This window comes from Lethenteron reissneri, chromosome 51 (assembly GCF_015708825.2).
Source record: "Lethenteron reissneri isolate LAM-NWPU_2019-01 chromosome 51, ASM1570882v1, whole genome shotgun sequence".
Lineage (NCBI taxonomy): Eukaryota > Metazoa > Chordata > Hyperoartia > Petromyzontiformes > Petromyzontidae > Lethenteron > Lethenteron reissneri.
Window position 1 is genome coordinate 4,207,796 of NC_083829.1, and position 24,603 is coordinate 4,232,398.

The window sequence follows — 24,603 nt, forward strand, 5'->3', positions numbered from 1 at the left end:
AATGTGCCCCATTGTTTCAACAACGGGGAGATTGAACTGTCAACCGCGATTTGCAAATCCGGTGTGCAAACCATTACACCACGGCCAGGCAATGTTTGGATACGTGTCTTGAATTTGTTGTATCGGCAGTAAGCCTCACAACTTGATAAAACTGAGGTCCTCATGATCAGGACATTTGGACATTGGTGACACATTTGGAGGTTGACACATTTTTGGGGGGAAATCCGGCGAGGTGGCAGGGTGGTTAGAGCACAATTGGAAGGATCAAATCTAGTTTATTCTGTTTAACCAGGTGATAACTCTAGAACAAGGCAAGTCTCATTTGCAAGCATGACCTGGGTTACAACATTTCTGAAATAAATATAGTACAGCAATTAATTAAAATAGAAAATCGGTGCAAAACAACTGTGGCATGAAAAATCTAAAATATTATCTATATATAAAAGGGAAATTTGTGAATGTGTGTCTATTCAAAATGTTTAGCATACTTCCCAACATGCAACGAACTTGAAATTTGGCATGTGGGTAGCTTCCAGACTGTACACCATGAAAAAAAGTAACCCGTAAAAACAAAGTTTTTCACTATAAATCCTTTATATGCGTGGCGGCTAGAGTCCTCTCGTCCTCTGGCTTGAGATGGCTGCCACCTATGGGTCAGATGATTGCCTGCCACCATTAAGCAATTAAGCAATTGGTAATTAAATATTTAAAAAAATTCCCTAAAATGTTGAAAATTTTGGAAAAAAATTTTCACGAAAATAAATTGTCACGCACAACGAGTCTGTGTGCAAAATGTCAGCTCGATTGGATCACGGGAAGTGGGTTAAAAAACGACCGAAAGATTTGCACGGTCGTAAGCGCGCAAGCAATGTGAACTTAATATAAAGGATTTAAAAAAGTATAAAAATAGACTTTTGTATTTTGGGTGGGGGGGGCGCAATAATGGATATATTTTGCACGACAAGTGAGTGGTGACGTCACATCTGTGATGTGGCATCACGCAGTGTGCCTGCTGACGTCACGCATCCCCCCCCCCACCCTCCGCGTAGGCCGTGTGTTAATCCAAGACAAGAATCCAAGTCCCGGGCGCAGCCGGGTAGTAAAGCTATTCCAGCTATAAATCAATGTTAAATTATAGTTCTCTGTTGCTCGGGCAGATTATGTTTGGCTGATCATAGTGCAATTATCATTTAGTTACTGAAACATTAAACAGAAATAACAAAATAAATTATCAGAAACGTCTCCTTCACATATCCATCTTCCTAAAAAAAACGTATTTCTTACTCAAAACATCGGACTCGGCTCAGGCTCACAATCTCTCCAGGGTCGATACATTGAACACCACTTTATGGGAAATAAACAGTAATTGTCCAAAGGAGAGACCTGGGCCCGAAAGAGCTCTGCCATAATAATGTGGAATTTCCACAACTGGCTCAAGGTTTTTAAAGGAAACGAACACCAATCCGTGCTCTTATATGCAGGACACCATGTTGACTTGAAATTAATTCCAAGGTCTTCAATCTCCAGATATATATAAGGCAAAGTTGTGAGTATGTGTGTCTGTTCAAAATGTTTAGCGTACTTCCCGACATGCAACAAACTTGAAATTTGCCATGTGGGTGCTTTCCAGATTGTACACCATGCACAAATTATAAAAATACACTTTTGTGTGTTTTTTTGTGGGGGAGCTCAATAATGCATTTATTTTTTGTACGGCAAGTGAGCTGTGACGTCACATCTGTCATGTGACCCGCGCATGTGGAAGCGTAACGCATTGTAGTGTAGTGGTTAGCGCGCCGCGCTACGAACCCAGCGACCCGGGTTCGATTCCCGCTCACGGCCACCACCGGTGACGATTATTTCAACTGCTCCTGGGCCTCCCCTAGGTCGACTCAGCCTCAAGCGAGTAACTCGTGTGGTGTGTGAACATCGCCACTGGGGGGACAAAGGCGGCCGGGCGTGGTGAATCCAAGTCCCGGGCGAAGCCGAGTAGTAAAGCTAGTAATATATATAAACATTACATTACTGTAATTCAGTTAAAATGTATCTCTTTCGAGTAAAGAAATACCAAAAGTAACTCAAGCTAAGCGAGTCAATTGCAGAACTTTGGGAATGATTAGCCAAAAAGGTGGTGTTGGGAAACATCTACCTTGTAATTTGCTATGACGCGTGATGGATAATAACTGTCAGATGCAATTGCGTATTTAAGTAACATTCAACACCCTGGCACGAACAAAAACTTGACTGCTCTATTTCAACCGCGGGGGAGCTTTATACCCGGTGCAGTGCAAGCCGATTGATTTTAACTCAACTAGACTGGCCACATTTGAGTAACTTTGTTTACGAAGCACTGCCACGCGTGACAATTAATAATTGATGTCGTGCAAAGCGCACAGCGTTTCAGACTGTGTGAGGCAAATATGAAAACGTGCAATGGGGTTGAGGGGCAATGACGCGATTTAGGATCGTATGCAACGAGCCATGCAAGGGGATCAATCCATTTCTAGAATGACCATCAACGGCCCTACATCAGTGATGTGTCCTTCACGTCGACGTGGCAGACTCACGGTGTGTCCTGGTTTCGTGGAAAGTGTTGCGCCGCTGCAATGCGCAATGATTTGTGTCAGCCGCCCCGTTGTGTTGCAAATGTCAAAGGCTCCCATTTCCAAACGGTGGGTGTTCATTTTACTCCGTTGCCAAATACAATGGAGTGGCGGTCGGGACCCGCAATTCCTTGTGTTCCTGCTGGGAATCAATTTTGCTTTGTGCGGACGTTGTGTAAACTCCGTGTCGTTCGGGGGAAGCCAATTGGATGATATGGATCGTGCACGTCAATTTATTGGATTTAACAACGTCACGTGACCACCACGTTGCATGTACAATGCTCTGCATTGTCTAGACCACCAGCTCAAAAGATTTGAACTTGTGGCTGTACTATTTTTAGATCGCCAGAACCTAAAAAGCGTTGTAAATGTTGTGGCTGTCACTAAAATCTGAACCCCCCCCCCCCCCCCTCATAGGGTGGGGGACATGGATAGGGTCATGACCAACTAAGCTTAAATATGTTTGAACTTAGCACGTTAACAATTGTAACATTGAATTTCGATTTAAAGCTTTCGTGACTGCAGGGATTCATCTTCTTGGTTCTTTCGGTAAAGTCACGTAGAATGGAAATAATAAAATAAAACATTATAAGATAATTCTCACGACGTTTCGGCTACAACGCAAGCAGCCGTCCTCAGGTGAAGACCAGGTCTGTGAAGACCTGCTTGCGTTGTAGCCGAAACGTCGCGAGAATTATCTTATTATGTTTTATTTTATTATTTTATTATTTCCATTCTAAGTGACTTTACCGAAAAAACCAAGAAGATGAATTGTAACATTCATCTATTTTGTCACGAATGACACGTGGCAGGGCATGAGAATTGTACTCGATATAGCTTCACGTCTTGTACGGGCCCGAACGTTATTTTTGTGCAATTCCGAGATCTGGTGTGACCTCGGTAATTAATGCAGATCACGAGCAAAACGATTCCTCATTTAATTGCGCGCATTGACCACAGTTGACCTTGGTTCTCTGGAAACTGTGGTTTAGGCAGCAAGGTGGATGAAATGGACCAGACTGAACATGACTAACGGGAAAATGTGAATCTTTCATAATGGTCAAACTTACTGAACAAGATCACAATTCCATAATTTAATAAAATACTTGAGTGTGCTTCCATAAATTACGAACGTGAATACATTCAGCTCCGTGCGAATGACGGGTCACCAACCTCGAGTGTTAACCTTTCGTGGAGAAGTTCATGAAAGTGACATCGTCTTATTCCGTGCTCGGGCGGCGTGTAACGCCGGCTGTGTGTGTGCGTATGCATCTGGTGTGGCACAATGGATACGAATATTGGCTCCAAGTGTGCGATAGCTTGCCATCGATTGCGCACCACGTAACATCACTTCTGGAATTAATAAAAAAAATGTAGTCAACACCTTTTTTGAGAGGTTGATATTAATCGATGTGGAATTACTTGGAACTCCCCTACCAGACGAATGTGGAACTTTCCTGAATTGGCTCGGGATGGTAAATAGAGATTTTGCATCACTCCACGCTCGTTGCAACTGTGCGAGCACCCGCGTAGAGGATTGCAGGATTATTCGCGCGCTTTTCGTTTGCGTTGCCACAAATGATTTGATGGACGAGCGAGAAAATAACCCCGATGAGCGAAATAAAAGTCAAGATCGAATTCATGAGTGGAATGGACCTTGATAGAGGCTGGGGGGGGGGGATTGGTCACTTCCTAGCTATCGCATCGTTGGATGTCTAGCGCATCGCCAGTGAGGCATTGAACCCACTCGGTCAGATTGCTCTCTTTCAAATGAGGACGGTTAACAGCTGGAAGTGTTTGATCTGTCTCAAACTTTAGCTGGCCCGGTGCCGGTGATATACATCGTGGTTGCAGAGTTATAATATTCGAGTTTGAGTCAAACCTGTTCTCCGCCAGATTTACCCCAGGGATAAGATGACCCCAGAGCCTTATAATAACGGAGGCGAGCCACAAGGCTTCAATGAGTGGGAGCGGGGCAAAATGGAAATGCACGACATTTCCAGCAAATTCCATCAACGGGGTACGCACGCGTCGCTGGCGGATGATTTAACATAATGCGCTTGAGTTCACAATGTCAATCAGTTGCTTTTCTCCACAGGGGGCCTGGCAAAGGGAACACCCCTGCATAATGAGTGATGGGGTCTGTACAATTAATGGTTGCCAACTGTGGACTCCACAGTAGACGCCTTAATGAATTCAGGCCAGCTGCTGATGTGATTGCAGTGTGCAGGGCCTAGCGCGGGGTAGCGACGATAAATATGAGCAAGACCTTATTTTGTAACGCTTCATAAAATGAGGGGTTTGCAATAAATATCGAGGGGGGTTACGCAATCGGCGAGGTTTTGTGGTCTCGTGTGTTGTGGTTTCGGGGCCACATTCTCACCCTAGAGTGATTGCAATGAAGCGCTACCATGCGATTGCTTCTATTTAGTGCCTCGGTGCATTTATTTATTGGCCCATTGGCTACATGAGTGGTCTAACCAAGCAGTCCCCAAACTCCTGGCCTCTGCTCGCCGCATTCACCGACCCAACCCTCAATAATCCGCACCTCTGTTTAGTGCGTCTGGCTCTCGAACATACATACGTACAATCTCGTTTGGCGAGTATATCTATCGGCCAAACATGCTTAAATTCAGTCCATGAGCTGGTCAAGTTCATAAATTACCCGAATGTACTAAAATCTGAAAATACAAAATAACATCTGAAATTGAGACTTCAAATCTGATATCTACAAAAAAATGTATACGAGCCTAACTCCTGTTATTCCGGCGAATCGCCTGGTGAAGCCGCTTGTTTGGAATCGCCAGCGAAACGTTGCACTCGAATTGTAAATGCTGTGGGCTTAGTCTCCAATGCATGTGTCGGGTGGTGGCGGGTTTAACGACACGTTTATATTTATGCGATCTAACCCCAAAAAATAATTGTATTATGGACAATATTGGTCGCGAACGCCTACGTGTTAAACCAACGTTTCCTAAATCGATACAATACACGGTGTCTCTTGTTTTTCTTTTTTTCTGTTGCTTTCTCCCAGTAAACGTTCCAGCGCCGGGTTTGGAACCACTGTTCCCAACGTTCCACGTTTACTGGCTTGCTTCATTGCCATCCCAGCAGCCATTTCATAACCATACAGTATTACAATATTTAAACACTGTATTGTATGGTTCCTTTTTAATGCATTATTCCCCCCCCCCCCCCATTATTCTTCGGAGACTGCTTTTACACTTGAAAAAAAAAACGCTTCATTGATTTGGACACTTGCATTACTGAGTGCCTTGGCAAGTGTGTGGCTTAATGGCAATGGATATCCTGTAATCAGGATGCAGCTTACAGGAAGATGGCACTCTTGGACATACAACTCACTGTTGCTTAGTCCTCGCACTGACTGCCATTATGCAGTGCACGGCACGGATGCATGTGTTTTTTTTTTGTCAAGCTCCGTTAGCTTTGGTTAAACAAAGATGAAAGCTTCTGGCAAATTGGGATGCGCCAGTATTTTAAGTGCAACAAGGGACACGTTGAGGATCACATTTGTCGATCCGAAATCTCCCGTCTTTCGCATTGGGGCTTAAATGGGCATGGCTGAAGGGATGGGGGAAACTTGCACTCCGACACATCACATTCTACAAACTCTGTATAGCCTCCGTCGATAGATTATCTGGATTAGCATTTTTTTTACAAAATGTGGTTGTAGGGGAGTTGTTGTATGCATGGGAATTATTGAAGGGGGTGGGGGGGGACGGTTAGGAGATGGGATGTTAATTGATGGTGAGAATTAGTCTTTGTGCAAACACGTATTGTGCATGATTACACGTGTGTGCTGTATTGCATGCCCTATATCCTACGGTAGTGCAGCCATGAACCTGGCGACCCAAGTTCGATTCGCACTCCACGGCTAGCGTCGGTGGCGAATATCAAAGCTGGTAATGGACTTCCTTCATCTAGGTCGACTCAGCCGTAAATGGGTACCTGGTAAGGTGTGTCAACACCAGCTCCGAGACGAAAGCGGCCAGGTGTGATGCCGGCCCCACACCATCATGTGCCCTTTCGGCCTTAACAGGTGCTCGTTAACAGAACTTGCCCCAACAGTCTGTTCACGGCCCAGTGGAGGGGGGAGGGGGTGTTTGTCTTGAGAATCTGTAACTTGTATAAAAACGACAACAACAATACAAATTCTCATTTACAGCCCCTTTTCTATCCACTGCTAGACAATAGCTTCCCCAAGTCATGTTGGGGAGGCTATTGTCACCTGTCTTCAGGTGATGAAGAGAAACAAGCCGATGTGACGGGGCATTATATATATCCGAAAGGGGGATGGAGGGGGGGAGGGACTGCCGTAACGGGCGAGAGGGTGGGGGTGAAATGCAAAGAGGGAACGAGGTGAGAGAGAGAAAAAGAAAAAGATCAAACTTAGCAAACTTAGAAATGTAATGCAACTCAGAGAGTCGGCCAACACAACAGTTCAAACTTTACCTGGTTGATCAACGTCCTTCCAAAGATTGCTAAATTTGCATCCATCTTCTCGGTTGAAGTCATCTCTGAGTTGTGTGGAAATCCTCCCCGTAGAGGCGGTTCAATCTTATTTTTCTACCTACGTGACTTTACCGAAAGAACCAAAGAGTGAATTCCTGCAGTCACGAAAGCTTCAAATTAAGCCCATACAATATTGGTGGTTTTGAGGCCCGTGGCTTAATTTGGTATTGCACAGTCTTGGGGATTAATTAATTTTCAATGATTGCAAAGTCTTGCATTATAAAGTATTGGTTGGATCTCGTTTAATTTTAATATAGGTATGTTTCTTCCTCAAGTAAATCTTGAATTGTATTATCATAATCTGACCGGGACATCACTACAGTAGTGCTGCCTTTATCAGCTGCCATAATTTTAATTTATTTATTTAATCTAAGCTCTCTTAAGGCTTTTGCTTCACCGAAGGTAATATTCACTTTTTTTATTTTACGATTCTCAATTATTTTGGCAACCTCGTGTCTAGTCTTCTCTGCCTCGTTATATGGAAGATGTCTAACCGCTGATTTCATCTCGGCAATTATCTCATCTACTGGAATTGTGCGTGGGGCAACAGCAAAGTTAAGGCCTTTAGAAAAGACGGAAATCATGTAACTGGTTAAATCAGTGTTAGTTAAGTTCATTACAGTTTTGTTTTTAAATTGTTCGTTATTATTCGTGACTTGTTTGTTATGTAATCTGGATAATTTATTAATTTGCTTAGTTTTAGTTAAATTAAATATATTATCAGCTGATTGTTGTGTTGATTATATTTCAATCATGTATGGAAACACTATTGCTAATGTGCAAGTGCTGTAGAGGTTCAGAAATTTGAGATAATTCACTCCTAATGTGCTGTATTCTCTCTAGTAATAATAATTCGCTAGCTTTGTGTAGTATTTGGTTAGCTTTAACAGACTTTATGTGATGTGTTATTTTAACTGGTTTGGGTATTACCTTTGAATCTCCAACTCTGATCTCGAATCCTGATGGGGTTCAACAATGATGACGCCATCGTGCACTATTTAAGACCGGAAGCAGGTGGATGGCTTCACTATTCTGTCAAATCGCCCGATGATGCTGGATGTAACTTCCAGCGAAACGTCGTACTCAAATTGTAAATGTTTTGGATCCACTCTTCAACACACCGGTGGGCTAAAGTAGTGAACTATTTGTCTTTTGTCAACGTGACACATTTTTTACTGATTGGCCGTGTCGGGTGGTGGAGGGTTACGACACATTTATAAATAACGTGATCTAACCCAAAAACCTTTATTATGAATAATACTGGTCGCGAAAGCCTACGTGTTAAACAGTTCAGGTATGTTAGCTAGCCTTGGCTGGAAATCAAACTGAGGCCACGGCTTTGCAGACCATCACGCAGTGTCTTTATTACCATCGTGTGACCTCAGGTGAACGGTGGTTATAAATACTCTAAACCCCCCCCCCCCTCTCTCCCCCGACAACTCTATATATTTTTTTACGTTTCTGGCTTCACAGTTACCACATTGACAACAATGCATCTCACTTGAATTCTCGGCCCGTGCAGACTGCTGCCTTCAAAACAACATTTCAGCATCCATCCCCCTGGAGATGATTGCACTTAAGGGTAAAAAAAAACAGGATTCCAATTTCAAGCCATCTAAGTAAAAAAGCCATACAGCTGTCGCTGTTCACATTTATCCACTGTCATGATAAGTAAGAGGGTTTTTTTGTCCTCCCTCCTTCCCTTTGTGAAAGAACAATTTCTCAAGGTGGTCAGGGGAGGAATCTTGACGTAATCAGAGTTGAGAGGTTTGGAAAGCGTATCAGTCATTTGTTTTTACTTCGATTCCATTCCCAAAAAAAACCTAATATTTGATGGATTTTCTAGGGGGTGGGAGGAAAGGTGCATTGTTGTTATTAGCGGCCGCTTTATGCGTGTCCTATATTTTATTTTCATTGTCTCTGCAGGTCATTAATTTCCGAATATTAAAATAACAATGTGACCACTGTTGCAGAAGACCTCCATACTTCACCTCACTAGTCAATGTAGGTTGATGATGGCGAGGCACAGGGCTGGTTCAGATGTCACTCACCACCAATCTCACCTGTGATTGGGAATTGAACTTGGGTTTTCGTGTTGGAATGCCTTATGCAATCCACTTTGCCATCAACCCTCCCCCGAATGCTGCTTAAGTAGTAGTTAAGGATACACAACACAAAAGAATCAAAACAATAGTGTACTGTACTTGTATTAAGTAAAAGTTTTTTACCGTGCTTTCCGATGTACCATCACAAAGTTATTTTACCGAAATCCTGAAAACTAACATCGGTTTTTGTGCATTCCGATGTACCGTCCCAAAATTATTTTATCGGAATCCTGAAAACTAACATTGGCTTTTGTGCTTTCCGATGTACCGTCCTAAAATTATTTTATCGGAATCCTGAAAACTAACATTGGCTTTTGTGCTTTCCGATGTACCGTCCCAAAATTATTTTATCGGAATCCTGAAAACTAACATCGGCTTTTGTGCTTTCCGATGTACCATCCTAAAATTATTTTATGGGAATCCTGAAAACTAACATTGGTTTTTGTGCATTCCGACGTACCGTCCCAAAATTATTTTATCCGAATCCTGAAAACTAACATCGGCTTTTGTGCATTGCGATGTACCGTCACAAAGTCATTTTATCGGAATCCTGAAAACTAACATCGGTTGCTCGTGATATCTGAACTGGTCATGTGGTTGCACTCTTCGTCATCACACACTGAGCAGCATAGTGACGTATGGTCATACAATCTATGTGACCAACAACAATGGCAAATCATTCAATGGCAAATCATTGTTGTAATTTTAACCCATCACAGTTTACATTTAATCTGAAAACAGAATGTACAGCATTGTGCATGTTGGCTAAGTGCGCATATGTAAATGTATTTTTTGCTCACCAATATTTTCCGATGGGGAGGAAAGCATCCACACAGGATTTGAACAGAATGACGTGAGTGCAGAAGGTTATTATTTCATTTTCTCGAGAGATAAATTGCAATGTTAAGACGATGTGAAAATTATAGCTGCTCAGCTCAATTGGCTCAAAACATGGATATGATAGTTTTTATTATTAGTAAAAAAAAAATTACGTCAGAAATGATAATAAATCCGAGATAACCGCACATCCGAATTCTAGTCCTCTGAAAATTGAGAAAGAAATGAATATCAAAAAAAAATCATAAACTTCGGATTTAATTTAGCTTTTGTTCAAATCAACAGTTGTTTGATTGTTTTGCAAAGGTCTACACAATGTGTAACTGCATCTGATTTTTTACGTTCTGTGAATACGCTAAAGCTGCATTGAGAAGAATGGACCTGAGGCTCATAAGTACTTACAGGGATTTATGCTCTGAGACGCCTGTATATCATAGGAAATGTGTGATCCATATTTTATATGCCACAACATGACACCTGAGAGACAAAGTGCCACAGAACGCACAGGGCAGCAGTTTTGTGTTCAATCCAAACGCTATACGGAGTCCATGTACTTGGGACGCTGGCACAGGAGATGCACGGATCCATCCAGTTTTGCGAGAGGGAATCTGAGTTAACGACGTGATTGAAGATTCTCGCTTAATGTCATTGAATGAGTTTGTGGCAACTGATCGCCTGCATTGATATCCACAGAGTTTAGACCCTATCGGGACCATTTGTATGGAACCTTACGGAGCATTTTGCAATCAAAAATTGTCGACCTGCATGGTGCAGATATTTGACTTGGGAAATGTTTTTTTTCTTCATAGTTTTCTTCAATTTAATACCGTTTTCATGACGTATTAATCATAAAAACATTTAATTGTGACTCCTTCGGAAGGATATTGGCCAGCTGACCAACGTCTTCGTCAGCTGTTGAAACCTGTCGAAAAGTGAAGGCCCGTGAGCGTTGCTTTGGGCGTCACACGTTTATGGGTAAAATGTGAATTTGAGGGACTAGCCACAACGCTGTGAGAATATACTAATACTGGTAGGAACGAAGTGGACCAGACCACCAATAGATTAATGTGTCCGTCCGTCCGTCCGACTGTCCGTCCGACTGTCCGTCCGTCCGTCCGTCCCTCCGTGTATCAACATCGCCCCCTACTGCAAACACTTGGCATGACCCTACAAAAACCTTTAGACTCAGTGACGCTATCCTGGTAGCAACATCGCCCCCTACTGCAAACACTTGGCATGACACGTGTAACATTCCCTTATTCCCTGAGATAGCTTTTGATTAAAACCTTGAAATTAAATAAAGTGCGCGCGTTTCGTTAACATTAACGTGAGTAGCCGCGTGTAAGAGTTACATTTTAACGAGACGCGCGCAACTATAATGTTACTGAGGCCTAGTCCGTTAGCGCCTCGTATACAGCCTTAGGCTTTTGCGTGGCAAGGTATATTAAGCGTTTATTTTAATATGTTTATAAAAAATTAATTGCACTTTTAACATTAACATGAGTAGCCGCGTGTAAGAGTTACATTTTAACGACAGGCGCGCGCTATAATCAGTAGTTTATAAACTGTATTAGTCACTTTAAAGTTACTGAGGCCTAGTCATTCAGCGCCTCGTATACAGCCTTAGGCCTTTGCGTGGCAAGGTATATTAAGCGTTTATTTTAATGTTTATAAAAAATAAATTGCACTTTTAACATTAACGCGAGTAGCCGCGTGTAAGAGTTACATTTTAACGACAGGCGCGCGCTATAATCAGTAGTTTATAAACTGTATTAGTCACTTTAAAGTTACTGAGGCCTAGTCATTCAGCGCCTCGTATACAGCCTTAGGCCTTTGCGTGGCAAGGTATATTAAGCGTTTATTTTAATGTTTATAAGAAGTTAATTGCACTTTTAACATTAACGTGAGTAGCCGCGTGTAAGAGTTACATTTTAACGAGACGCGCGCACTATAATGAGTGGTTTATTAACTTTATTTGTCACTTTTAAGTTACTGAGGCCTAGTCCGTTAGCGCCTCGTATACAGCCTTAGGCCTTTGCGTGGTAAGGTATATTAAGCGTTTATTTTAATTTGTTTATAAAAAATAAATTGCACTTTTAACATTAACGCGAGTAGCCGCGTGTAAGAGTTACATTTTAACGACAGGCGCGCGCTATAATCAGTAGTTTATAAACTGTATTAGTCACTTTAAAGTTACTGAGGCCTAGTTAAAATAATAAAAATAAAACATTGTGAGAATTATTTTATTATGTTTTATTTTTATTATTTGATTACTTCCCTTCTCCGTGACTTTACCGAAAGAACCAAGAAGACGCATCATATTGTTGTGGATTCGCTCTCCAGCACACCGGTGTTGCTGTACGACTCACAAATTGGCCACGTTCTGGTCACGCTGTGTCGGGTGGTGGCGGGTTTAACGACACATTTACGCTATCTAACCCCCCCCCCCCCCCCAAATAAAAAAAAACTACATTATGGATGATATTGGTCGCGAAAGCCTACTACGTGTTAAACTAATACTGGTAGGAACGAAGTGGACCAGACCACCAATAGATTAATGTGTCCGTCCGTCCGTGGGAGGGGTGGTGTTGAGGGTGGTGTTGGAAATGAAAGACTACGAGTCTTTAAATCTCACAGCGTTTCTTGTCAAAACAAACACTTTTAATTAACGTTACACTAGAATACAGTATTTTTTTCTTTAACTCCTCTATACCCGGTCGATATCTCTGTACCGGTACTAAGTATTATTCCTACCAGCCCACCCCGCAGGGTCCTGTTAATTATGATGACTAATACGATAATGCGTTAATAACAAGTGTCACTGCGTTCCAAGTGAGATTTCTTGATGTACAAGAACTTTAATCAATGTTAACTTCTGTTTGTGTAGCAAGTGTTGCCATTAAGAGTACAGCAAATGAATTCCACCAGACATTGCTATGTTTTATGGGTGGACTATGAATCATGGCTTCCCGAAACTGGAAATTATAATTTATGATAATGTTGCATTATGAAATATCCACAACTTAGACGTGTTAATTTAAGTATTAATTTCAAGCTAAAGCATATCAAAATTACTCTCGATTTGTATATCAGGAAATATGGGCCACAAATAATTTAAGATACCGGTCAAAATTAAAGGGCCAACACATTTTAGCAAAAACATTTTTTGTCGTCATTGACCTCTGAATTCACATTGACGGAATTCTTCCGAAAATGTCACACTACCTGAATGTTTTACATCGACTAGTTTTCAATTTATCCAGGTAAGGTCAGGGCTGGAAGCAAAATAAGAATGTTTGGGAAAACAATGCAAGAGGAATGCAATAACTGTTTCACTGAGCGTGTAATTAAGCCAACCAAGGAACTATAAAGGTAATTTTGACAGATGAAAGGCATCATTGAGTTAAAGTAAGCATGCCATAACCAGGAAAATGCAATCCTGCCACACGTGGCAGAGTGCATTTGAATTACCATGGAGAGAGATTGTTTAAATTTCATCTCTGATAGAAATAACTGACCTGGGTAGCTTTTCAAAGGTGGATTTTTATTTCTGAACACTGCTTAGGGTGAAATATATCCTTATACATTGCAAAGAAATTAATCATTATATTTTAAGTTTCAACTGAGTTATTTGAAGATAACGATTGTGCATGCTTGTTGTAGTTTATCGTTCTCAGAGCTACCAGAAATGTTCTTACGCCACGGCCGACGAAACATATTACAATGTTATTTCAATAGGTTAGAGAGGGTCCTAAAGCTAAAACATGAGCTATTAAGCCAAATACTACGACAGCAGCCTGAACATTCATAATGAATATGGGCTTTGTTGATTCAAACAGATGAAGGCCACTTAGTTCAACGGGCATTTGTTTTGGAGACATATACCCATCGGGCTGTCCGACATGCATTTAAAGCTTGTGTTCCGGTGAGAATAAAGACAAATCACGGCCACCAAACGTCTGGACGCACAACCCTTGGCAATCTCCATTGGCATCGCGGCCACTGGAGTCCCGTCGCTTGCGTCGTCTGCAAGGCAAGAACTGCACTACGTCGATGCCACGTGGCTCTGACTGACGCGTTGGTCTATGGAGCCCAGTGGAGTACAGAGGGGGACCGTTGAATGGTGGCACTGTGTTGTGTAACCAGAAGCCAGGATTTGAGAGTTTTTTTTTTATTCAATCGATAATGCGTTGATCGATGTTTAAAATGTGTGATAAAGTACAGGGTGGTCCAGACGTCCCGTGACCCCCATTTAATGATCTAAAACTGAATAATTTTGAAGTGGGATTTATTTAAAACAGAAATTAATGTTCAAAGGGAAAGGAAGTTAGGGGCAAATTAATTGAGCGGTCACAAGACATCTGCACCACCCTGAACATCACAGTCTCTAGTACCCTGTTTTGAGATGCAAATATATTTAAACTACATAAACGTGGTGCGAATTGGAAAATGTAACATCCAGTTGCACTTCCAAAAACAAATTGCAAGCACTGCCATCATAGCGTTTCAGGAATAGCCATCGGTAATAGAGAACTTTGGCATTATAAAAACACGTGACTTTATGGACTTCTGCAGTGCATCCCGTCATAATGCAATACAATTTACATTTATATAGTGTCTATGTGCAACCACAAATCCAGACCCTTCACATGGAACATAGATCTTTAAAAAAAACGCAAACAACACATTTTAGCGATGTGCACATGAAAACAAATGAGTCAATTGAATTGTACATATTGATTTGATCAACGCCAGCAGTCTCAGCTACGCGAAGTTCAAGTGGAAGAGAATTCCAGACAAGGGAGCAGTAGCCGAGAATGAGCGACCTCCCACGAAATGAAGATTTGACTGTGTGTGGATGGCTTTGTAAGAAGGGGGAGGCCTCTATTTGTCCGGAGTGGAGGAGACAGCGTGCCGGAGAGCACAATTGAGATTAGAGAGGGGGAGATGGATGGAGGCTAGATCATGAACAATCGTACAAATTTTGAAGCTTTTTCCCAAACAATGTTGAAGATTTCTCAGCCTTGATAGAGCTACCTATAACAAAAAATGTTTTACATTAGGATCCACTTTAAATTCTTAAGACAAAGTTAGCCAAAGCAATGCTTTAGATATTTATTTAAGAGCACCGTTACTCTTGTTTTGCAACATCCCAAACTCTCAAGTGTGGCTATATTTTCATATGATGAGCAATGCATGCATTGTCCATGGAGAGCACATAAGGGTGGTTGTAGGAACGACACTCTGCTTTGCTCGTGGAATTATAACAAGATGGTTTGTCGTCGCCTTCCCAGACAAAATCCTTCCTGCAAATTGCACACACACTCTGAAATCGAAAGAGGTTTACGTTTGATGAAAGGGAACTTTTTCAACGGTAATGTTTTGTCCAAGATTTTTTTTCTTTGACCCTTCAAAGTTTTTGAGAAGATATTTAACTATTTTACTTTTTGGATAAAGCCACCTTCGGCACCTCTTTCCAAACGTATTCTTGATTATGTGTAGCTATCATAATCCTGCATTACCATCGCATCTTTGAATATTATACGTCAGGAACGTATTTTTACTTACAACGATCACGGCATTTAATGCAATTGTGTGTTTTGTATTGGAACCAAAAAGGCGTCTATGCATGTTTAACTTTTTTCGAAGTGTACATAGCCAACCGTGCTAATCGGAGGTGCGGGGGAAGGACAACAAATAAAACCTGGTTTAAATTTAGAATTTGTACTCACACTGTATAACGTATACAATAGCTAAGAGGCATCGATACGTTGTTGTGCACGAGGTGCGAACATGGCTTGCTTGATCGACGAGATACCCGAGCAGGTGGTGGCTACGCTCGCCGGAATCCGGCACCTTGGGAGACAGCGCGGCTTGACGGATCACACAAATGGCGTGAAACTCTCTTCCGTGGGCGTCGAAGAGGTTGCCATACCCTGGCTTGTCAGGAGACGGGCAGTCCAACAAAATGTTGGACTCCGCATCGGTTCCACCTGTATGGGATCGAGTGTTGCCCCCTCACACGCGTGGAATTTCCCAATGTAAACACTCGTTAATTGGCTGGTAACATTTTAATATATAGAGGACTGCAGAGCTTGGGGGGATGGGGGGACTTGTTGCCGGCTCGTCACGTGGCCGCTGCCTCTGTCTGTGGTTCCTCCTCGCTCCGCCCGTATCCTAGATTTGAAGCTTTCGTGACTGCCAGGATTCATACTCTTTGGTTTTTTCGTTAAAGTCATGTAGGTAAAAAATAAAATAAATGACACACTTAAGCGGTTGTGCTTTCGCTACGTTGTCCCCACCTGAAGAAGGATGCTTGTGTTGCGCCCGAAACGTCGTGATTTAATTTAGTTGTTTTCATTTATTTTATTTTATTTTTTACCTACGTGACTTTACCGAAAAAACCAAAGAGTATCCGCCCGTATCGTTCGCTTTCTCTTGGAGAGAAATAATGTGCGGCGGAGCGTTGAAAGTTAAAATGATTATTACCGTTCATCAAGTGACCATAAAAGTGATCATCGTTCTGCACGTGGTAGTAGATACTATGCTTTATTATGGTTTTAGTGACAGCTCATTAGTGGAACCGCCGAAAATAGTCGAATGTCACTTTGGAGAACGTGGACCATTTGGTCGGGATTGAGAAATTCACGCCCCCACCTCCTCCACCCCACTTCTCAGGTGATTTGATGAAGTGTTGCAATTTAGTCACGATTTATTTGAAGAATCAATTCTTATTTTTTTTTATATAGCGATAAATGATAGCGCCTATCCTCATCGCTGCCGGGGTCACGTGAGCAGAATGGCTAAGCGTCGGCTCGTCGCCGCGTGACATTCGACGCGTTTATCACGAGCTGAGAAAAATGCCGTGTTAATGAATTTGTTGCACTCCCTGCTTCAGATGCTTTATCCCCGCCGTTGATTGCACGCTCCTGTAACCAAATATTAACAATGATTCAGCTTGGTCCGCGTGTGTGCGCGCGCGCGTGCGTGCGTTTGAGCGTGTGTTAGCAGACACGTCGCTTTGCAGATGCCGTGCAGAACGGCCGTGCATGTAAAAACAAACATTTGCATGTGAATGATGGTGCATAAAGAGACCTTCCATACTCCAGTCATCTCTTGAGTTATCTTTTTTTTTGTTACCAGAAATCTTGCCAGCATTGCCGGGAAATCAGTGCATAAGGTTTGGCCGTCCTTGTTAAATAATGACTTTGTGCAGCTGAATACATACGTACATCTGCTCGGTGTACAATTCCAGTACCTGTAATATGACCCACAAGATGCTTGCACAGACGGGCAGGGAAAGTTGGGATAGCGTGCGCTTTGTGTAATTGATGGCGGCACGTCACCCAGGGCAAAATGGGTAAATGGTTATTCATCTCTCTTGCCGGAGACAGATTCACGTGAGATGCAAGAATTTTCAAGTTGGAATGAACGCAAGCGGGTCATCTTTACATCCTCTTAGAAATACTGTCAAGCGGAAAATGGGCCAGGGTTGACAGTCCATTGTCCAGACTCGGCCATCTCTGTAACTCGTTTAGAGAGACGTCATTCAGGGTCGAAAAATACAAATGTACGGAATCGTTTCGTGAGATCATTTGGTTTTATTTACTTTCACATTTTTTCACATCTTGTTTATAAACGCTTGCTGCCATGTCTATGTGCTGGTCGAGCCAGCCGTTGAAACAGAGCCGTTATTGCTCGACGGGTAATTTATTCGGATAATAAACTTCTTGAGATGTTCGCCAATAAATTCTCGACACCAACAGCGGAATACAGTATTTTACATTTGGGTCATAACGAATACACGGGGAAGGGATTTGTTTAAAGGGTAGTGCAGCGCAAATGGCTTTGGGTGCGAGATGTTAAAGCGCTTGCACGGCTTTCCGCCAGCAGTGTCGTGATCACGCAATTGCAGGGCTGCACCTTTACCGCCCTTACACGCGTTCAAAACCAACACAGCAATGTTATTGGGCTAAGCCATACGTTGACAAACGTGGTTATACAAAAGCAAATAATAGAATCGTTTCCCAGCAGATATTTAGTCGTCAACAACTCGTATGACGCCGAGCAAAACAAATCTGTTTCGCAGATAAAGATGTATTGCTTGGCATTTTACACTGAGTAGCTCAAACATATTGCAGCGAGCATTCAACAATGTTGCTTTGGAATGATATATCATGAAACTTGTACTTTTCACAAGACCAGAACAATAAAATGTAATAATACTTCACAGCCCTTTGCCTACCCATGGCTGAAGGCCTTCCCCACGCTTTATTTTTGACCATACTTTACCACTCTGGTCAATGAAGGTTGTTTGGAGGTTTGGGGGGGGACGAAGGGTGGATTGACAGGACCAGTTCAGATATCACTTGATGCTGAAGTTACCCTTGGTCAGTGCATTACAACAACAACTGTCATCCGCGACTAAGTGACGGTCACGTCAACACGGCGTTTGAGTGAAGTGTCGAAGGCTCGCTGCTGACAGCAGGTCAGGGGACAGAACCAGGTGCCATGGGTTGACTGACTGAGCTGACTACTGGCAGATGCACCACCTGTGCTCCCCACTGTGCCAACTTGCTGCATTTTAGCCGCTCGGCATCCCGCTCCTTGTTGGGAGGGCGACTGCCTCCAACTTCTCAGTAGCATCCTTCACGAGCCTCCTCCTCCACAGAGGCCGATCTTGACACTGCTGGTACCAGGCAATCAGCAAGTCCACTCAGCTCCACATCCTTCTGTACCACATCAGTCCATTTCTCCTCGAGTCTCGTGCCACATCCGATCAGTGCAATAACAACTATGCCACCGAACCACTCCACCCAAAGAAGCTACTGTGAAGTGGTCAGGATACGACCGTACATGTGCGGTTACAAAGACAAGGCACAGGAATATCAGACACGGCAGTGACATTTTTCTGAAGACAGTAATTAAGAAGAAGAAAAAAAAACGTATTTCCTTTGCCCCTGCTGGTAAAGCAAATGTTTGAACTAATGTCTTGTTTGGAAGCTCTGTGGCTGGCTGCCTTTTCATTACAAATCATTTAGAGATGCGGTGCGTGAAGACGTTCATATCCTAGGGCAAAAACAAAAAAAAAACCCCGCTCCATCTGTCCAGAAGACTTTATAAGGAAACACTTAGTAACACAGGCTGGACATGGGAGTGGAGCAGATGGCTAAATGCTGAGACCATAAAATTCTTTCCAGCATTTTGCATGACAATACAGCGGGCTTCAGTAGATGGCGGGAGAGGGGGGGGGGAGAGCTTGAAATAATGAAATGGAATGTTGGAAGGCGACTGCAGCGCCGAGGGGGGGTACCGTAAGAGTATATAATTTGTCATTTTGCTGAAATGCACGTAAGTCACGCCTGCCGCAGAGTGGCAGAGAGTTTAATTACTAGATGTTAAATGTCTGGAAATTGGGAATGTCGGAAAGTCGTACGCTCTGCCAAGTGTGACGAGAGAAAGGCTGTTCCTTGGCGCTCGCTTTGTCGCATGGGTGGAAAAAACCCGATTTTTCCAGCGGCAGGCATCGAGTTTTTTCTTTAATACAATTAAACCCGATTTCGGAGAATTAAAACCTGGTTTAATGAATACGAAACTCTGATCCAAGGCTTAGGCTGCTTCCTCGTCGGTGCTGCTATCGTACTCGGGGGGGCCGTCGGGCACGGGGTAGTCGTAGAATGCGGCGGGCAGGTTGGTCTTGATGAACACGAGCTTCTCCTCCACAATCGTGGGCGCCAGTGAGTTCCTGAGCTTGGAATGGATGAAGGCCATCGTTGAGAAGTTGGCGAAGTGCGGTTCTGCAATTAGAAACAATTAAACCGGATTTCTCCCAATCTCAGATGATCGGGTTTAATATAAAAAGACAATTAAACCCGATTGTAAAAAACCCGCCTGTGCCACCCTTGCTTTCTCGTGAATGAATTGGCCGTTGCTGTTGTGTTGTGTTGGGTCGAGTGTGGGGAGCGGTAGTGTAGCGGGTAGTGTGCTGCGCTATGAACCTTGCGACCCGGGTTCAGTCGCTACTCACTTCATCGAACCGGTCCTGGGCCTCCCTTAGGTCACCTCAAGCTCAAATGAGTTAATGGTGCGGTGTGTGAACATCGCCACTCGGGAGACAAAGGCGGCCGAGCGTGGTGCTGGCCACCCAAGCCCCCTCGTGCGCCGTGCCGGCCTTCATAGGTGCTCGCTAACAGGACTTGCCCCAACAGTCTGTTAAGGCTACACGGGGAATCTTTGTCTTTGTTGGGTCGTATGCCGTCTTAAGGTAATTGTGCGTCGGGACGGATTTGGCGACTAAATATTTCTGGCCTTGCAGGCTAACGCGGACGTACGGAAAGGAACGCTGTGATTGTTTTTGCGATTGAATCCTTAAGTGCGTTGTGAAATGATGTTCTGGAAATGTGCGACTTGATTTTGGCCGGGCAAACCGCGTGTTTAATGGCTTTGAACAAGAAAAACTTGCAGTGGGTTTGTGGTTTGAGGTTATATACACTGTGGCCTTCTCATGGGACCTTTTTTGGGGACCTTTATGGGACATTTAGTTGTTCACCCCCTTGCTACAATTCCTCTGATACGTGTGGCATTGTCTCTTTGTCCTGTTCGCCTTTTGGTGTTCTCTGGTCTGACACTGGTGAGACTAGGCCATAAAGAAGGCTGTCTCTGGTGTAGGCCAATCAGTTTCAAAGGCAATGCCAAATATTATCAGAGCGTGTTTGCTTGCATGTTCACCACAAGTACGTGCGGGTAATTCAGACTTGATTCCTTGCAAAAAGTCTCTATTTGGTGTTTGAACTTCTCTTAATACTTTTTGTATTGCCAGAAAGGATAAAACCTATTCTTATTTTTCATACTGTGGGCTTCATTCACAAAGTAGCCTATTGCGTGCTGTCACAGTTACGTATACACTCTACGTAAATGCATTCCCCCCCCCCCCCCCACGTGCTTTACTAAGCGTAATTAGATAAGATATATATTCAGATATGCAATTGTCTGCTGTGAAACACGTGTCATTATTAGCTGTGGCCGTCGCGTGATGCATACCGCAACAAGCAAATACTGTACGTTATGCTGTGCTGTAAACCTGTGACTACACGTTTGATAAAGTTGTTTTGAAGCTACAAGACAGCCAGATCGAGCGAAATATAATTCGAAGAAAACGATTTGCTTGACGACGGATGCTCTTGCTTGTGCGGTGGTGCACAGGCACCAACGGACATAGAAATGAACACCATCGGTGACGCTGCCTTAAATATAACAAGCAATTTATTAGGCGACTTTTGGGGAATTGCCCTCCTTTTCCATAAGGAGGGCCATTTGGGGCATTGATTGATGCGTCGCATGTTATATTTTTTATCTATTTTGCCCATTTATTTATGCCAATTTCATATGGCAAACACATTTTTTAAAAAATGTTTTTTTACACAACACCTAAAACACAACGTTATGCAAGAATGTGCAAAAATAAGCTATTTTAAATAATGATGATTGGTGATTATCTGACGTTTTTGAAACTCTGTGCCCACTTCCCCCCCCCCCCCCCCCCGACGCCGCCGGATAATCGATGAGCGACTGTCTTTCCTTTTAAGGCCACAGTGTTATTGACGATGGTGTCGAGGTGTTTGTTTATGTTTTTGACTAGCTTAACAAGCATTCGCTGTTTCAATTTACAACGTTCATCACAATATTTCTCTTTTTTTATTTTCGCGGTATCGCCGATTTAAAAGTTAACTAAATCCTTGCTTCTCAACGTGTTAAATTAACCGAGGCGTTCATTCTCATGGCGTCACGTGACCACGATGCGAGGGGGGGGCTCTCTTGTATATCATCATCACGTGATGACGGTGAGCTGTTTGGAAATTGATGGAGCCGAAGATGGTTTTGCGTAACGGAGAACAACTCGATGGAACACCAACGTAATTGTTGGCAAATATCACGAAAAAAACTCAACACATCCCCCAATAACAACGCGTGGCCTTGAAGTAAAAAGAAAATACGATGGAACTTTTTCATAGAGCATGGCCATTACCCAAAACGTTAATAATTATATACTCATTTCGTTTGGGGCAGTGTTATTGACCAATGCAAGTATTGTTTTTGTTTTGTGCTTGCACACGTCACTGCCAATGCAGCAGCAGCAGCATCGCCAATTACCTTTTTTTGTTTAATTTCGATGGGCAACTGACTCGTTCCGTTTCTGAAATCTCACAGCAGATTTGCTACAAGTACGAAGCTTCCTTAATTACAATTAAATGTTTGCTCCTCGCTGCAGCGGCGATAAGCAAGCTGCCCTCGCTCCGGTCGAGCTCAGGTTGCCCTCGCCCCCTAGGATTTGTTTCGAGCGCCGGGCAGTAATGGAATGTCCTGCTTTTGCGCCGTCAGGAGCCGAGCCACAGCTGCTTGCGTCGAAGCTGGACCCGAGGCGGACAGGAGGCAAAGGAGCTGTGAAACCGTCAGACACCACTGCGTCCGCAGAAAGTTTGGACCTCGTGGTGGAGGAGCAATCCCCAGGGCCTGCTGCGTCATTCGGTGAGATGGACTGCCATTATCTGCCGTGGCAGCGAAATTGCCGACTCGATTGCAATTGCTGCTTCTTGGCACGTGATTTTTTTTTTTTTACAATAACACCCCGCGTGTTGCTGAAACACTGGAGACCCTTGCGACGTGAGTAAATAAAAAATCCATGCCCTCTGCAGAATGCTCGTGATAAACAAGTGATTTATTTTTGCTCAATGCATTGACAGAGATGTTGGTTTTGCACAAAAGGAAGATAGTGACTGTCCGATGCACAATAGGAGAATGTGACATGGCACGGTTCTTTCAGTGCTGACTTTATTCTGAATACGACCCATTGTAGATTCAGAAAATGTCGCGTGCGGAGATATGTTGAGCGAATTTGTAAAGTGCATAGATTTCATTGACGCGTCCTGGGTTTTTATGTTATATATTTGAGCCAAAAGCTCTTTTTAGATCGGCATGCCTCAACATGTTTAAAGTTTACATAGTAAGTGGAACTGTGATTCAGCATACCATCGTAAGGGTTATCCCCACTTGTAGCACATTGACCTTCCCATATAGCTTTGACTTTGAGGATTGCTCAAGATTCAGTGCTTTAGCGAATTCCTTCGACTGAGCAAACAAACCATTTCCTCCCCAACAACATTAACTTTCGCTTTGAAATTCTGGCCGTAGCTCTAGTGGTGTACGAGACTTTTTTTAGTGGCTATTGGAGGACCTGAACCAGATGTCATCGGTGAGGTCATTTGGATTACAGGGACTGCTCTACTTACGAACGAATTGGGTTCCAGTGGTCTGTTTGTAAGTCGATTTGTTCTTAAGTCCAACTTTACTCCTTTCGATTCCAAACATGTTGTACGGCATGTACACTAAACACGGGGGATGACTTTACAAGTTGCATAATCTCCTGTAGTAGTAGATGCCACTGGTTGTTCATGTTCTGCAGATGTAGATGCCACCTATTGTGCAGCAGTTGAACTTGACATGCGGACAGGTTTGTTCGTAACTCTGAAAGTTTATCGGTCGAATGTTCGCAAGTAGAGGAGTCCCTGTACCTGTAAGCGTGGGGGGGTGGGTGTGCTGGGGGGGAGGGGTGGAGTTCTCCTGTGGCCAATGGGAGCAAGGGATGGAAAGACATGGCTCGCTTGTGAGATAAAACTTCGAGAGAGTCGAGACTTGGCTGTCCCCTGGTGGTCTCCTTCAGTGCCAGGGTCCAACTACGTTGCCCCTGGGGGGAGGGAGAGCGGGGGTGCTCACGGTGTTTTGTTGTCGCCTGGGGTTGGCTCATACAGTCCCAGTGCTGCTCGACTCTTCCCGCATCAGGCAAGCACAGCCCTCTTCTCCCAGGGTGGCTGCAAGGCACCGCGAGGGAGCTTATCGCTTTAGTGGTGCCCTCTCGGCCACACGTGGGTTAAAAACGCGAGTCGATGCAGTTGCAAGTTCCCCGCGCGGAAATATGCGCTGGCATGTGTTTTCTTTGTTGTTGCAGCAGAGTGAAGTGGATGCAATCCGAACATTGTCTCACGATGTTGATGAATGGGGTTAGAATAACAAATTGTGTTCGAGTCAATTGGAAGTGGCAAACACGCCATTGGAGCAAACCCACCTGAAAACAGAGTAAGGAGACTCGGTGGGGAATTCCTGAACGAGTAATAACAATAAAAATCACAGTCCTACTCTTGTTGTCTCTGTAATGCTATACCGGAGTACAATGGAAAAAAAAACTAGTGTAGTTTAGTCAGATGTTGACTCGGCTTTCATTCTCTCCGGTGTCAATAAACCGAGTAACATTTGTGGGACACCAAGAATGCTCATCCCATAGACATTGTCCCTCACTGTAGGAATGTGCAATTTCCACCGAAGGCTCCGGATCACCAGTGAAAATGGGGACCGCTCCAGGTTTGTGCAGCATGATGGAACGCGGGTCGGTTCCTTACGCACGACGGGGTCACGGGTCAAATTCAAGCTGGAACGTGTTTTTTTTATGTTTGCGAACTTTAAATACCTTCACT

The 24,603-nt window shown here is 43.5% G+C and overlaps 1 protein-coding gene across 1 annotated transcript in view; it reads left to right on the plus strand.

Moving 5' to 3' along the window:
* LOC133355407 (membrane-associated guanylate kinase, WW and PDZ domain-containing protein 1-like) overlaps positions 1-24,603 on the plus strand; it is a 325,885-nt gene that overhangs the window by 67,252 nt on the left and 234,030 nt on the right. Inside the window, 1 exon segment of the mRNA XM_061572686.1 lies at positions 22,457-22,603. The gene's annotated coding sequence lies outside the window, so the exon portion shown is untranslated.